The sequence below is a fragment of the Acanthochromis polyacanthus genome, chromosome 15 (genome assembly GCF_021347895.1).
Source record: "Acanthochromis polyacanthus isolate Apoly-LR-REF ecotype Palm Island chromosome 15, KAUST_Apoly_ChrSc, whole genome shotgun sequence".
Lineage (NCBI taxonomy): Eukaryota > Metazoa > Chordata > Actinopteri > Pomacentridae > Acanthochromis > Acanthochromis polyacanthus.
The window spans coordinates 29,473,212-29,486,962 of NC_067127.1; the positions used below are offsets into that span (position 1 = coordinate 29,473,212).

The following is a 13,751-nucleotide window of genomic DNA, read 5'->3' on the forward strand; positions in this document are numbered from 1 at the left end:
AAATGTTCTGCTGTTGACTGCAAGAGTGAACACAAGAATCTTTACGCCCAGTATCTGAAGAACTATACAACCAGTGGATAATTACTGATGGCAATGTCCCCACAACAATAGGGAAATCTTTAATGTTAGCATGTTGCATGGCACAGTGCTGGAGTGGTTAGCACTTTCGCCTTGTAGCTAGAAGATCCCTGGTTCGAATCCCGGGGTGGGCCTGCGATCTTTCTGCATGGAGTTTGCATGTTCTCCCTGTGCATGCGTGGGTTTTCTCCGGGCACTCCGGCTTCCTCCCACAGTCCAAAAATATGCTGAGGTTAATTGGTTACTCTAAATTGCCCGTAGGTGTGATTGTCTGTCTGTATATGTAGCCCTGTGACAGACTGGTGACCTGTGCAGGGTGTCCCCTGCCTTGCGCCTGAGTCAGTTGGGATAGGCTCCAGCACCCCCCGCGACCCTTGTGATGATAAAGCGGTGTATAGAGAATGGATGGATGTTGCAGGGCTCATGTAGTTAGTGTTAGTTTTAATGGTATGCCCACCAATCAGAGCTCTGTGGAAACTTTCATTTGAAACAATAAAAACAAGGACTTGGGTGAGTTACTGTGTTTTCATGTCTCCTGTTAAGTTTCAGTTCAATCTAAACTCAGCTGTTTCCATTAATTAGGTTCTCCTGCTCTTTGCGCTCACATATCCTGCATTTTAATACAGCCAAATTCCTGATAAACTCTTCTCATTTAAACATTTTTCTCTTTCTGTTGTCAGACAGTAGAAAGAGTATGAAATAGTGACTAAAACACAACTTATTAAGACTGCATGTTAGCCAGCAGTCACTTCCAGACTACTGCTCTGTTGCTAAAATACTTCTTTTATAACTGCAACATTGGCTGACAAACTCACCAACACATGAGCTAAAAACAAGAACTGTGCTGCAAATACATCCACATTTCAATGCAAAATGATCACTCAGAGAGACAGTCAGAAATGAAAGGTAGTCCAGGTTTCACTCACTTAAACAAATGAGCAACGAGAGTCTTCTTTCTGAAGAGGGCAGAACAGCAGCAACTCAGCTGCATTTAAAGCTACAGGCACTGAAACAGCACATTTAGAACTTAAACTAGGAATTATGGTATACAGTTATGGTTTTTTTGCACTGAAAAATTTAACAACTCACTGTGAATACATCCGAAACTTTTAAAAAGTTACTTTACATTTAACAGTGAAATTGGAACCAAACCTGAATGTGAAGCTCTCTATTTAGTGGCCAATCTATTTTGAGTGTTCTGATCTTTTCTTCAGTAAAAGCACTGATACAAGGATATAGAAATATTCTAGTTTCCCTCCATACTTCCAATAAAGACAGATTGAAGTGTTCACACCTGTCCTGCTCCTCACCTTGTCCAGGGAGAACATGGCGAACACCGGTCCATCGTGGGCCTTCACCGTTTTCAGCAGCAGAGATTCCTTCCAGATGTAAACGTCTCCGGTCGCAGCTCCAGAAAACACCAGCGCCTCACTGCGACCATAACACACCGACATCATGGTCTCTGTCCGGCCGACGCTTCTGAACGCACCACGCCTGAACGTCAGACCGCCACCTGGTGGACAGACAGGAAAGCAGGAATTAAAGGCATTAGATTGGCTGATGTTTTTCAGGTCCTGTCATGTCCACAGTTTTAATTTTTTTATTTTCTATTTTTTTAGAAACCATACATACAAGTCCACCAAAGGTCAGTATATTCATTTTATGTGAATCAGACAAATTAAACAACAAAAACATCCTCCATAATGTCTTTAAGGTGGACATGTCACATTAGCTGTTTCTGTTACTTAAGAACAAAACCGTTGAATTCAGAGAGATAAACTCAATGTTTCTTGGGTTTCTAAAGTAGAATCTAATGGTACATGTCCACAGGATCTGTTTATATCTCATGGAAACATACCGCATCTGAGTATCACCCGCTTGGTGGGTGTGTTACTTGCAGGCCACTAGCTGCTCACATTCAGTCTGGTAGAAATGCCAGACCAACATGGCAATGCGATCACAAACTTTCTCTTTCATAATGAAAAGAGCTCAGCAAATATTATTTCTGAAAGCTTTTGAGGCAAGAAATAATGTATACAGTTGCTGAATGTTCTTCTTTTAGTTCAACGACGGCTCGTCTGGAAGTTAAACAAAAGTTTTGCGATGCATTGGACCTCTGCTCAATGCACCGAAATTGCATAAAGTAGAAATGAAACTATTTTATGCAAGTGAGCTGTGGGAAGCTCTGGGGTGACATGCAACTTGAAACGTGCCGCAACGCAACCAGCATGCAATGCAGTGCGTTTCACATAGACATCGAATGGGTTGTGAGAAATTGATGGATCCTGTAGACACGTACCATAAGATTGCAACTACGCAACAAACTTGTTTACAGTTGTATTGACCAGTATATCGTACTTTTATTGGAATTATGATATGATCATGTGCAGCAAACACATTGTAAAAGACTGCCTGAAACACAGTCGATAAGAAACATACTTTTATTGACTAAGATTTGACTAAATCATGACTCAGGGAAGGTGCACAAATCTTGACACAAATCACAGCAATCAGGCAGACTACTGTAACCCGCATATAATATACCTGGTGACTTTTATTTTTGCGGGTCCCCTTCCTGTGTTCCCCAAACACCTGACACCCTATATATCAGGAGTCACGGAGTTCACTTCCTCCTCCTCTGTCTCCGCTGTGGCTGTGGCATTGTGGCTTGTCTCATTGCGTTGCAAACAACTGCTGTTTTCTCGTCGAAAACATTACTTTAGACCTCAACAATCGAGTCGGGAGCCTCGGAAGTATGCAAAACTCCCCTTACAAACACACACACTGAGACCGCTTAGCCGCTCCAGACGCTACGCTACAAACATTCCATCCTGAAGGTCAGGTTTTTTAGAGGGACTGAGTCACCTCTACGTCATTCCATCATCTGTGAAACTTTCAAGCACCATCCTTCATATGGACTCCGGACATTCATCATTGTAACTCCCCCCAAATCCTCAACCCATGGCGAGCTAGAACCCATTCTGGTAGGAGTATCAGTTTTCTTTTTCCCACCAAACTCTTGGATGGAACCTCAGATCGAATTCTGGATACTCGTGGATCGTTGTTGCTGTGGATTTTGCACAGTAAAGTAGATGTCAATGGACTATTTATGTTAAAGTATTTTGGGCGCACTTTGTACTTACATTGGTTTGTTTTTGGTTATTTATTGTGTGTTTTCCCCCCCCCCCCTTTGTCTCATGTCTGTTTAAAAAACAATCAACCTTCTAATACATATATCAAAATGCAAATATTGACTCTGGTGCATCATTCACAGCCTGGGCTCCTTAAAGAACAGTCTTCTGTTGCAGCTAATGTAGCCGTAGTCAACCGCCTAGCCCTAAAGCGTTACACTACCATAAATAACTGTTGTTTTTTTCAGTAGCCTTTTTTACGTCAAATTAAAGGCCTAAATGTCACAACATTTCCCAAACGTTACAGACAGGATTCAGTAGATTTAAGCAATGTTTCTTTTGGGACTGCAGCTGTTACAGGAGCAAAATGTCAGTAAAGCAAAAATTGATGCAGAGAAAGTACCACAAACTAAATTAATCCTGTAATTTTACCTGCATGCTGCCAGAACTTTATATGTTTGATTCCAACAGTGACCAGCTTGTCCATCAGCAGCGGGTTACACTTCACCACAAAGATCTTCTCCTTGTGACCCCTGAAAGAAGAGACATAGTCAGAGTAACTGCAGGGAAAACAGAATACGGCAGTATTTTCATACTAAAGAAGGTAAATGTCAAATGCTACTCTCTTAAATTGTATGCGACGTATTCATGCATTAACCTCTGAACCCCAAAACCCTTCTTATCTTTAAAAAAAAAATTTACCAAATGGCACTATTTATCAAAGCAAGAAAATGTAAAAAAAAAAAAAAAGAAGAAGAAGAAAGAAGAAGAAGAAGAAGAAGAAAGAAACAGAAAGAATTGTTGAATTTTGAACATTTTTAAGGTTCCTAATCATGTGTAATGTGCTGTTCTGTCAGGAAAATTAAAAAATAAATAAATAAAGATATTTTATTAAATTCACTTTACCCAGAAACTGCATGGGGTTAAAGTGTAAATCATATTAATGTTGTAGCTGGTAAATGTGGAGCTAATTTTAACAGCAATGTGGCAGAATCTCATATATCATAGATGACATATTTTGTATTATTAATCTGTAGGGAAACTAAAGCTTTGAAATAAATGCTGTGGACTAAAAAGAACAATATTTCATTCTGAACATACACAGAGATGAAGTATAAAGCAGCAGAACATGGAATTGAAGTTTAAGTTTCTTTAAACTGAATAAAATATGACATTGTACTTGTAGCCTGTCAGTTTTGGTAGCAGTTGCAGCATTAGCAGCAGTTAAATTGGGATTTGAAACATGATGAAGTTCTGTGGTTGCAGGGTTGCTGTTATATTGGATGCATTTGAAAACAAAAAGCCAGCTTTAGAAAATAGGTGACACCGAATAACCAAAGTACAAAAGGTTAATTAAAAAGCAGTGAGAGCAGGTAAAGGTTAGCCAAAAATCTAGAATGGTAATGAAAACACGGGGAACAAATGAAGCAAGAAACTAACTCATTTTGTTTCTGAACAGCTATTTTGTCTGTCATATTCCTCACTAGACTTTGTTTTAGTCAAAGCAGCAGTAAAAGTACATCTTTGAGGATAAGCGGCAGTAGTAAAAGCAACAGTTTTCCAGTTGTTACAGTAGTGCAGCAGCAGTATTAGTTGTAGTTTTTACAGTACCGGGCAGTAGCCAGCTTCTCTCCTCTCTTCCAGTCCCAGATGACGATTGAATGTCCATCATCAATCCCTACGGAAACTAAAGTCTTCCCATCAGCTGTGAGAAAACACAGAGTATATATATGTATGTATAGATGTGTCTCTGTGTGTGTATATATATATATATATATATATATATATATATATATATATATATATTATTAATCAGTGTGAATGCTTCTCACCAAGTACACAAGGTCACAACGTTCGCAAAGGTTAACTTAGCTTGTTAGGTTAGCGAACAAATAGCTCATAAAGTGATCTGGGTGCTGCTGATAACGGTAACTTGACCATGCAGTGTGAATTTTTTAAGAAACAGAAATCTGAATTGTCTGATTTTACCTTCTTAAATGTGTACATTTTATGATTTCACAAATTTCACAAGGTTTACCCAGTTACAGGCTAACTTAGCTTGTTTAGGCAAACGTAGAAATAGCTAATAATGTTAGGCCACCAACTTTACCTTTCAGTGTCACTTTAAAAAAAAGTCTAAGTTCTCTGATTCCAGCTTCTCATTTGTAAATATTTTCTGATTTCACAAAGTTCACAAGTTTTACAGGCTAACTTAGCTTGTTTAGGCTAACAATAGAAACAGCTAACAATGTTGCTTGAGTAGTGCTGATAACGTTAGCAGGCTACCAATTTTACTTTTTGGTGTCACTTAAAAAAGAAGTCAAAATTCATGGATTCCAGCTTCTTAAATGAGAACAATTTTTAGTTTTGTAATATTTGAATAGTTTAAAAATGTGCTGAGGTTAATTGATAACTCTAAATTGTCCGTAGGTGTGAATGTGAGTGTGACTGTTTGTCTGTATATGTAGCCCTGTGACAGACTGGCGACCTGTCCAGGGTGTCCCCTGCCTTCGCCTGAGTTAGCTGGGATAGGCTCCAGCACCCCCCACGACCCTAGTGAGGATAAAGCAGTGTATAGAGAATGGATGGATGGATAACAAGGAAGGATCCCATAATGTGAGCAGGGTGGTGCTACAAAGTCATCACTGTAATTTTATGAAACTTTATTGTTGTTTTGTCATACATGAAGCTATATTCATGTTTGTTGCACTGTGTAATAATTATTTATTTTTTACATTCAGCCTATTTATTGTTTTACACACACACACATATATATATGTGTGTGTGATTTTTTAGATATTATATATTATATTTATATCAGGGAGCTGCCGCTGAAATGCTTTCCCTCCTTAAAACAAAAACAGTTTTTATTTATAGGCACAATATTTCACAAAAAAACAACTGTATAGTATCGCTCCATTCACTCCATCCCAAGATTTACCAAATAAAAGAGTTTCATTTCATTGGTTTATTTGTTGTGGTGTCAAGAATTTCAGTGGTATTGATACAAACTACTGAATTTCTGGTAATGAACAGTGAATTTTATGGTTGGTTGGTTTGGTACCTGAGAAGTCCAGAGCACACACTCCTCTCTGATGAAACCCCTTCAGCAAAGACAGACATTTTAGAGTCTGGATGTCCCACACATGGATGGCACAATCCCTCCCAATCTGCAAATATAAACATCAGCTGCTTCCAAATCATGCAGATAAAAACATTTTTGTAGCTTCTGAACTGATGTTTAGAGCAGTGTCAGTGTTGTTGCCCTCCGTGCTTTGGGAAATAGAACTAAAAACAGTCAGTTATGTTTCAGCATTTCATTAATCTGTGGAGTTTACTGCTCAACAGACGTTTGTTCACAGATTTTAGCCTCGAAGGCTGCAACATAAGCTCCATATATGAACTCATTAGTGCACATTTACAGCCTGACAACAAGAAAAAACAATTACAGCAATGAATTGCTGGGAGCAAGAGGGAGGCAAAACTCAGTAAGTGGTGGAGGAAGTGCTCAGATTCAGACTGTGGAAACACTAAAATATAAAACTACTCCACTACAAGTAAAAGCAGCGCCGTGAAAATGTCCCTGAAATACTTCTTCAATCAGAGAATGTCCTCTGTCAAAGCTGTACAATATTACTGGGTGATTCTAACCGCATGGATTCAAGTGGAGGCAGAATTTTATTACTGCATGCAATCTATAAGATGAGAAGAGACAATCCTAAAACTTCTAAGCGGGGGGAATACTTAAAATACTGCACCAGTTAAGGGTTGAAATGTGGGGAAGCATTCAGGGATTATCATGATTATTGCTGAGGTAATTTCAGTCTAAAAGGTTTGGATGCAGTGTGTTTGTGTGTCACCTGTCCGGTAGCAGCAAAGTCCTTCAATGGGTGGATGCTGAGACTCAGGATGTCGTCGTCGTGTCCGAGGTAGAAGCGCTGACTGTGCAGCTGCCGGTTGTAGACGACGCCGACCGCCGCCACGTGATACAAAACCTCCCCGCCCTGAGTGTAAAACAGGTTGTTCCTGCAGTCGTACCCGCGATACCTGAACAAACAGCGCTTTAATGTTAACATCACAACCATGTTAACATTGTTTTACTGTTTTTAATCGTTTAGCTACAATGCAGATCAACCCTGACATGCAGCTATTTGTGTTTTTGGAATTCCAAGCATCTTTTTTACAAATGTTCTGATAAATTTTGGTTTATTGCAGACTTGCATTTAGTTACATTAATTTTGCATCTGTCATTTTACATGTTTTTAAAAACATTTTTTTAAAGAATTTTGCATTTTTTATTGCAAATTTCCATATTCTTGTATTCTTTTTGTATCTATCTGTGTCATTTTACATGTTATTTTTAGAGAATTTTGCATCTGTTTGTCAGCAGTTACAATTTTCTTGCATACATTTTACATTCCTCTATGTATTTTTAAATTTTTTTTAAAGATTTTTGCATTTGTTTGTCGGTGATTTGCGTTTTCTTTTATTAATTTTGCATGTGTGTCATGGCACATAAGAAATTTTGCAGCTGTTTGTTGCTGACTTGTTCTTTCTTAAATTAAGTTTGCACCTTTCTGTGTCATTTTACATGCTTTGGAGGTAATTTTGTATATGTTTGAAGCTATGATTTTACATATGATTTTGCATGTCTTTGTCTCCTTTTACATGTTTTCAAAAGGAGTTTGCATCTGTTTACTGCAGACTTGCACTTTTTATAGTAATTTTGCATCTCTCTGTCATTTTCCATGTTTTTGAGGTAATTTTTACATTTTGCATCCTGTTTCGAGCTGATTTGTGTTACTCTTCTATTAATTTTGCAACTCTGTCTAGTTTTTGAAAAGTCTGTGTGTAATTGTGAGCGAATTCCATTTTTCTGTGATAATTTTGCATCTTTCTTTCATTTAAAAACAAAATGTTATATCTATTTGTCAGCAATTTGCATTTCCTTGTATTTATTTTGCATTGTTCACATCTTTTTGAGGAAATTTTGCATCTGGTTGTTGTATTTGTATTCACTTTGCATCTCTCTGTATCACTTTACATGTTTTGAAGTAATTTTGCATGTGTTTGTTTCTCTTGTATTAATTTTGCATCCATCCATATCATTTTACATGTCCTTCAGGTTATCTTGCACCTGTTTTTTGAAGATTTGTGCTTTCATGTATTATTTTTGCACCTCTCTGTGTCATTTTACATGTCTTTGAAGTAACTTTGCATCTCTGTGTTGCCAATTTGTTTTGTTCTTGTATTGTCAGAGGGATGCCTCTGTGCCATTTTTCATATCTTTGAAGTAATTTTGCATCTGTTTGTGCTCTTTTTTGCTCATCATTGGCCACTGTTTTTGACAGCCTGTGTCTTTTACTAACATATCCACATAAAAGGCGCAAGTTGTCTTGAACACAGCTTTAATCTGGAGCTGTACATTTTTTTAGTCAATCAGATAGGACTCAGATCAGACTTGTTTAAAGTGTTCTTAGATTGTTACCTGGTCTGACCTGCTGAAATGTGACCAACCTGTAGGTAATATGGAGCCACATGAACAAAAATCTGATAATCAGCTGAGTTACCCGTGAACAAACTGCAGTCGGAGCCCTTGATCTGGTCCTTTCTGTCTCTTCAGAGAGCCAACCTGCTGCTTCTTCTCCCGGCTCTGCTGTCGTAGCTGAGGAAGGTCCTCCTTGTACACCTATACACACAGGTAAACACTGATCATGATGGTGACATATGCAGCATATTTTCAGACACCAGAGCGACTTACTCTTTCCAAAGATAACATGTGTTGTGTGGATTAATGTTCAGAGTTGACTGGATTCCTCATACAGAAGAGCACAACTATCACACTGATTGAACCACCAGCAAACCAGCACAAACCAAACAACCGTGTACTTAGTCACTGAGTCATGTCATTTTTTGTCACTTTATGATAATTTTGTGTCTTTGTGGTCATTCTGTGTCTTATTGTGGTTGTTTTGTGTCTTTGTAGTCATTTTCTTTCTATTTGTGGTCTTTTTCTTGTATTTGTAGTAATTTTGTTTCTCTTCATAGCAGTTCTGTATGTCTTTGTGGTCATGTTGTCTGTTTGTGATAATTTAATGTATCTTTGTGGCTAGTTTGTGGGTCTTTGTGGTCATTCTACATGTCCCTGTGGTCACTTTATTTCTCTTCATGGTCATTTTATTTCATTTTGTCTCTCTTTATGGTCATTTTCTTTCTATTTATTCATTTTGTTTCTATTTGTAGTCATTTTGTGTCTGTGGTCATTTTGTTTCTTTTATGAGTATTTATTTCTCTCTATGGTTTTGTGTGTCTTTCTGTGGCAATTTTTTTGGTCAAATCTCCATTGTCTTGGTCATGTTGCAACTTTTTCTCTTTTAATCATCATTTTGTTTGTTTTATGGTCATGTTGCCTGTTCAATATCATTTTGTGTCTCTGCTGTCATTTTTGAGTCTGTTCTCTGTGTCCCTTTGTGGTCCTGTGTGTCTTAATGTTAGTTTTGTGTCTCCTTGCAACATTTTGCATCTTTCTATAGTCATTTTGTCAATTTTTGTTGTCTTTGTCTTTGCGGCAATTTTGCATCTTTTTGTGACCATTTGCGTCCCTTTGTGGTCATTTTTCTTGTTTTTATGGTCACTTTGTCTCTTTTTGCAGTCTCATTGTCTACATTGTATATCTCTTTGTGGTAATTTTGTTATTTTAATGGTCATTTTGTTTGTCTTTGTGGTCATTTTTCATTTTGTTCTCTTATGTCTCTGTAAAATGGTAATGGCGCTTTTCTACTCATCAGAGTACTCAAAGCGCTTTTACAACAGTTGCTCCCATTCACCCAGACACACACACTAATGTGCAGGTTGCTAATCAACCTGCAACATCAGTCAATATACATTCATACACCAGTGGAACAGTCACTGGTAGGCAATTCGGGGATTCAGAATCTTGCCCAAGGAAACTTTGGCATGCAGCACATGACTAGGCGAGAGCGGGAATCGAACCACCTTCGATCATTGGACGACCCGCTCTACCATCTGAGCCACAGCTGCCCCTGTGGGGATTTTGCATCCTTCTGTGGTCCTTTTGCATTTTTTTGTGATCATTTTGTCTCTCTTTGTTGTCATTTTGCGTCTTTTTATGGCCATTTCGTCTCTTTTTATAATTATTTTGAGTCTTTTGTGGTGGTGGGTCTTTGCAGCCGTTATGCATCTCATAGACAGCAAGCCTGTTCAGTAATCCATTTATGTCGACTTTATCTGATGTCTGTTGCAAACACTAACACCAAAATGTAAACAAAATTTATGCCTGTTGCATAACTGAGTGAATCCATGGCAACATGCTGCCTCCTGCTAGCACCTCTTCCTTCTTACATCCTAAAACTGAAATCTCTCACAGCTTGTTTACTCCAAAACACAAACAGAACAAATAATTATAATATGAGCATCAGCAAAATAAATTGATACCATCTGCTGTCCGCACATTCCTCTGCTGCTGTGTATTGATCAGAGGCTGACAGCGAACGCTCTCCACAGTGTTTCCAGCCTAGCCAGAGATACGCCTGCTCATTTTTCATGCAAATTATTCTGCTGAGGTTGAGTCGGCGTGTTTTCAGAGTCTCACAGGGAGCGACTCGGCTCCCAGGAGGTTCGGGACTGGCAGCGCTCCACTTTCACTCTGCTGCTTCGCAAAAAACGGAATATTTCTGGAGCGTCACGGTGGCTCAGCGCTGGGAGTTACAGAGCATTTAACTGTGACTGGGATCTACACTGTCTGTTTTCTCCTCTGTGTGTTACATTATAAAACAAAAATCTCAGAAAATATCATTTAAAAATAGACATTTTTTCCTCCCTGCAGCACTGACAGTGGAAGATTCAAATACTTTATCTCCTTCTACCCTTTAGTTTTACTGTTTGTCTCAATCTTAAAATCATACAACAGATGAAGGAAGCAGCTCTGTGCAGCTGTACCAATGAAGTAAATGTTTAAACATAAACATCTTTAACAGGTTCACCAGTTTTTTCACCAATTTTGTGTTTCCTTCTTAGTAATTTTGTGTCTCTTTGTGCACACAAAAAGATGCAAAACAATTGTTTTGCATCTTTTTGTGGTAGTTTTGGGTCGCTTTACAGTCATTTTGTGTGTCTTCATAGTCATTCTGAATGTCTTTATTGTCATTTTGTATCTCTGTTTTTTTTTTTTTTTGTCTTTTTGGTAATTTTGCAGTCTTTTGTGATCATTTTGTGTTTCTTTGTGTTCATTTTTGTGTCTGTGGTTATTTTTCATCTCTTTGCGAACATTTTGTGTCTCTTTATGGTCATTCTGATGTTGTTATTTTCATTTTGCTTCTCTTTGTGTAATTCTGTGTCTCTGTCATCATTTTGTATCACTTTATGGTCATTCTGTGTTTCTTTGTAGTTATTTTATGTCTCTCTGTGGTCATTTTGTGCACCTTAAGGTGGATTTATAGTTTGCGTGGTTCTCCGTGTATTGCTCACTGAAGGATTATGGGAATAATCCTGAGTGTAGGTTGAACCAGAGACAGTAAAAATGCTGCAGAATGACGAACAGTGTGTTGCTTGTGACAACAAGACTCGGTGACTTCTGTCTTTTCTGCAGCAAGAGACAAAAGCAAACAGTTTAGAGGGAAAAATGTCGGAAAATTGCAAAGAACCTGCCAGAATGTGTAGTTTCCTATGCAGACGCACCTTCCTACATAATCACTGTAATCCTTTTATAGACATCAACTCTTTCCAAGAAAAATGTTTCTTGAAAATCTCAGAATTTTTAAAAATATTTTGTTAATTTTGATAGTTTTGTATCTTACATTGGTCTTACTTTGTTGTGTGGAAATCCATCAAATAGTTGATATTTTAGTGTTGACCAGGAGCAGACAGAGTAAAAGAAGGAGAAAAGTTTGGATATAAATGAAAGACGAGGAAATAAAGACAAAATGCAAAGATATAAGAAGGTGGAAGGAAATTCAATAAGAGCTTAAAGGGAAAAAATGGAGGCAGGAAGCAAACAGGAATGAAAGAGTAAATGCAGATGAGGAGGCTGTGTGAGGAAACAATAAGTGAGCGATGACTGTAAACATTCCTCTCCTTCTGAGCTGTATCTACAAACACCAGATTGTGACGTTCGCCGGCCAAGAGCCAGGCAGCGGCTGGAAACCGAGATAAGGCGTGTTTCGTCGTCACCATGGCAACAAAGCCCTGTGAGGCTGATGGGAATAAGAACGAGGAGTGTCTGCAGGCGAAACATCCAGCTGCTCCATGACCAGCCAAGGGTTCGCTGCAGTGGAAACACCTGGAAAAAATACCTGCCGGTCGTAGTTGATCTGAGTCTCTTGCTCAATGTCTGAGTCGAGCTCCGGGACATCGGACACGTCGCTGTCCGACTCTTCACTGTTGGAGTCACCGTGACCATCTGACGAGGAAACAAACAAACAACTGATTTTTCAGTGTGGTGGTCAAAACAAACTTAAACAGTCCCATTAACAAAAGTTAGTTGTGGAGTTCCACAGGGTTTGATACTGGGACTGACACTTTTTACCTTGGACATGCTTTAATGTAGGCTACTCTATTTAAATCAGCAAAAAATGTTGTTTTATAGATATTTGCATTTTTTAAAGAAAAAACCTCAACATTAAGGATTGAAAGTGGTAAATAACATCAAAAATCAAATATTTTTTGAAACATTTGGTTGTAAAATTTTACTATTTTTGCAGTACTTACATTATTATTATTTTTAATTATGAATACTAAGGATTGAAAGATGGTAGATTTATTTTTATACTGTTATTTTTACATATTTTCTAAATCTAATAAAATCACAGGAAAATGTATTACTTTTCATTTTAAATAAACAATGTGAAAATTGTAAATAATGTCAAAAATCTGTATTTTTAAAAATAGTAATTGTTTTTTTAAAATGCACGTCTGTAAAATTACAGTATTTTCACTTTATTTAAATGATCAAAAAACATCATTATACTACAGATATTTCCAACTAATCAAAGTTAAAATATGTGCATAAATTATTGAAAAATGGTAAATAATGTTTTTGCTGTGATTTTACACATTTCCCCTGTTAAAAATATTCTGTAAAATAATTGTTTTGTTGACTGTAAAAAAACAACCAATAAAAAATATTGTATATGCCACTTTTTGGGAAAAAAGGTATATTAAGGATTTAAAAAATGTAAATAATAATTCCACCAAAGAACGCAATGAAGTTATGTGACAGTCTGCGTTGGTTTGTCTGTTGTCTGTCTGTTAGCAACATTACTCAAAAATGGACAGACAGATTTTACTTTGGATGAAATTTTCAAGGAAAGTCAGAAATGACACAAGGACAAAGTGATTTTTGCAGTGATGCAGCTGATAGTCTAGATTCACAGATTTGTTAAAGATTTCTGTATCATTGCAAGATAGCGGCATGTGTCACTGTAACTATGACAACAAGTCAACAGTATGTCAGCTGCCTGCATCATTTTTTTCTGCATCAAGGTTGTTTTGTTACAGTGTATAGTTACTCTGGATGACATTTCC

At 37.7% G+C, this 13,751-nt stretch overlaps 1 pseudogene; it reads right to left on the reverse strand.

Annotated features, from left to right (window-relative positions):
- The window catches only part of LOC110965432 (echinoderm microtubule-associated protein-like 6), a 155,876-nt pseudogene that overhangs the window by 63,729 nt on the left and 78,396 nt on the right, over positions 1 to 13,751 (reverse strand).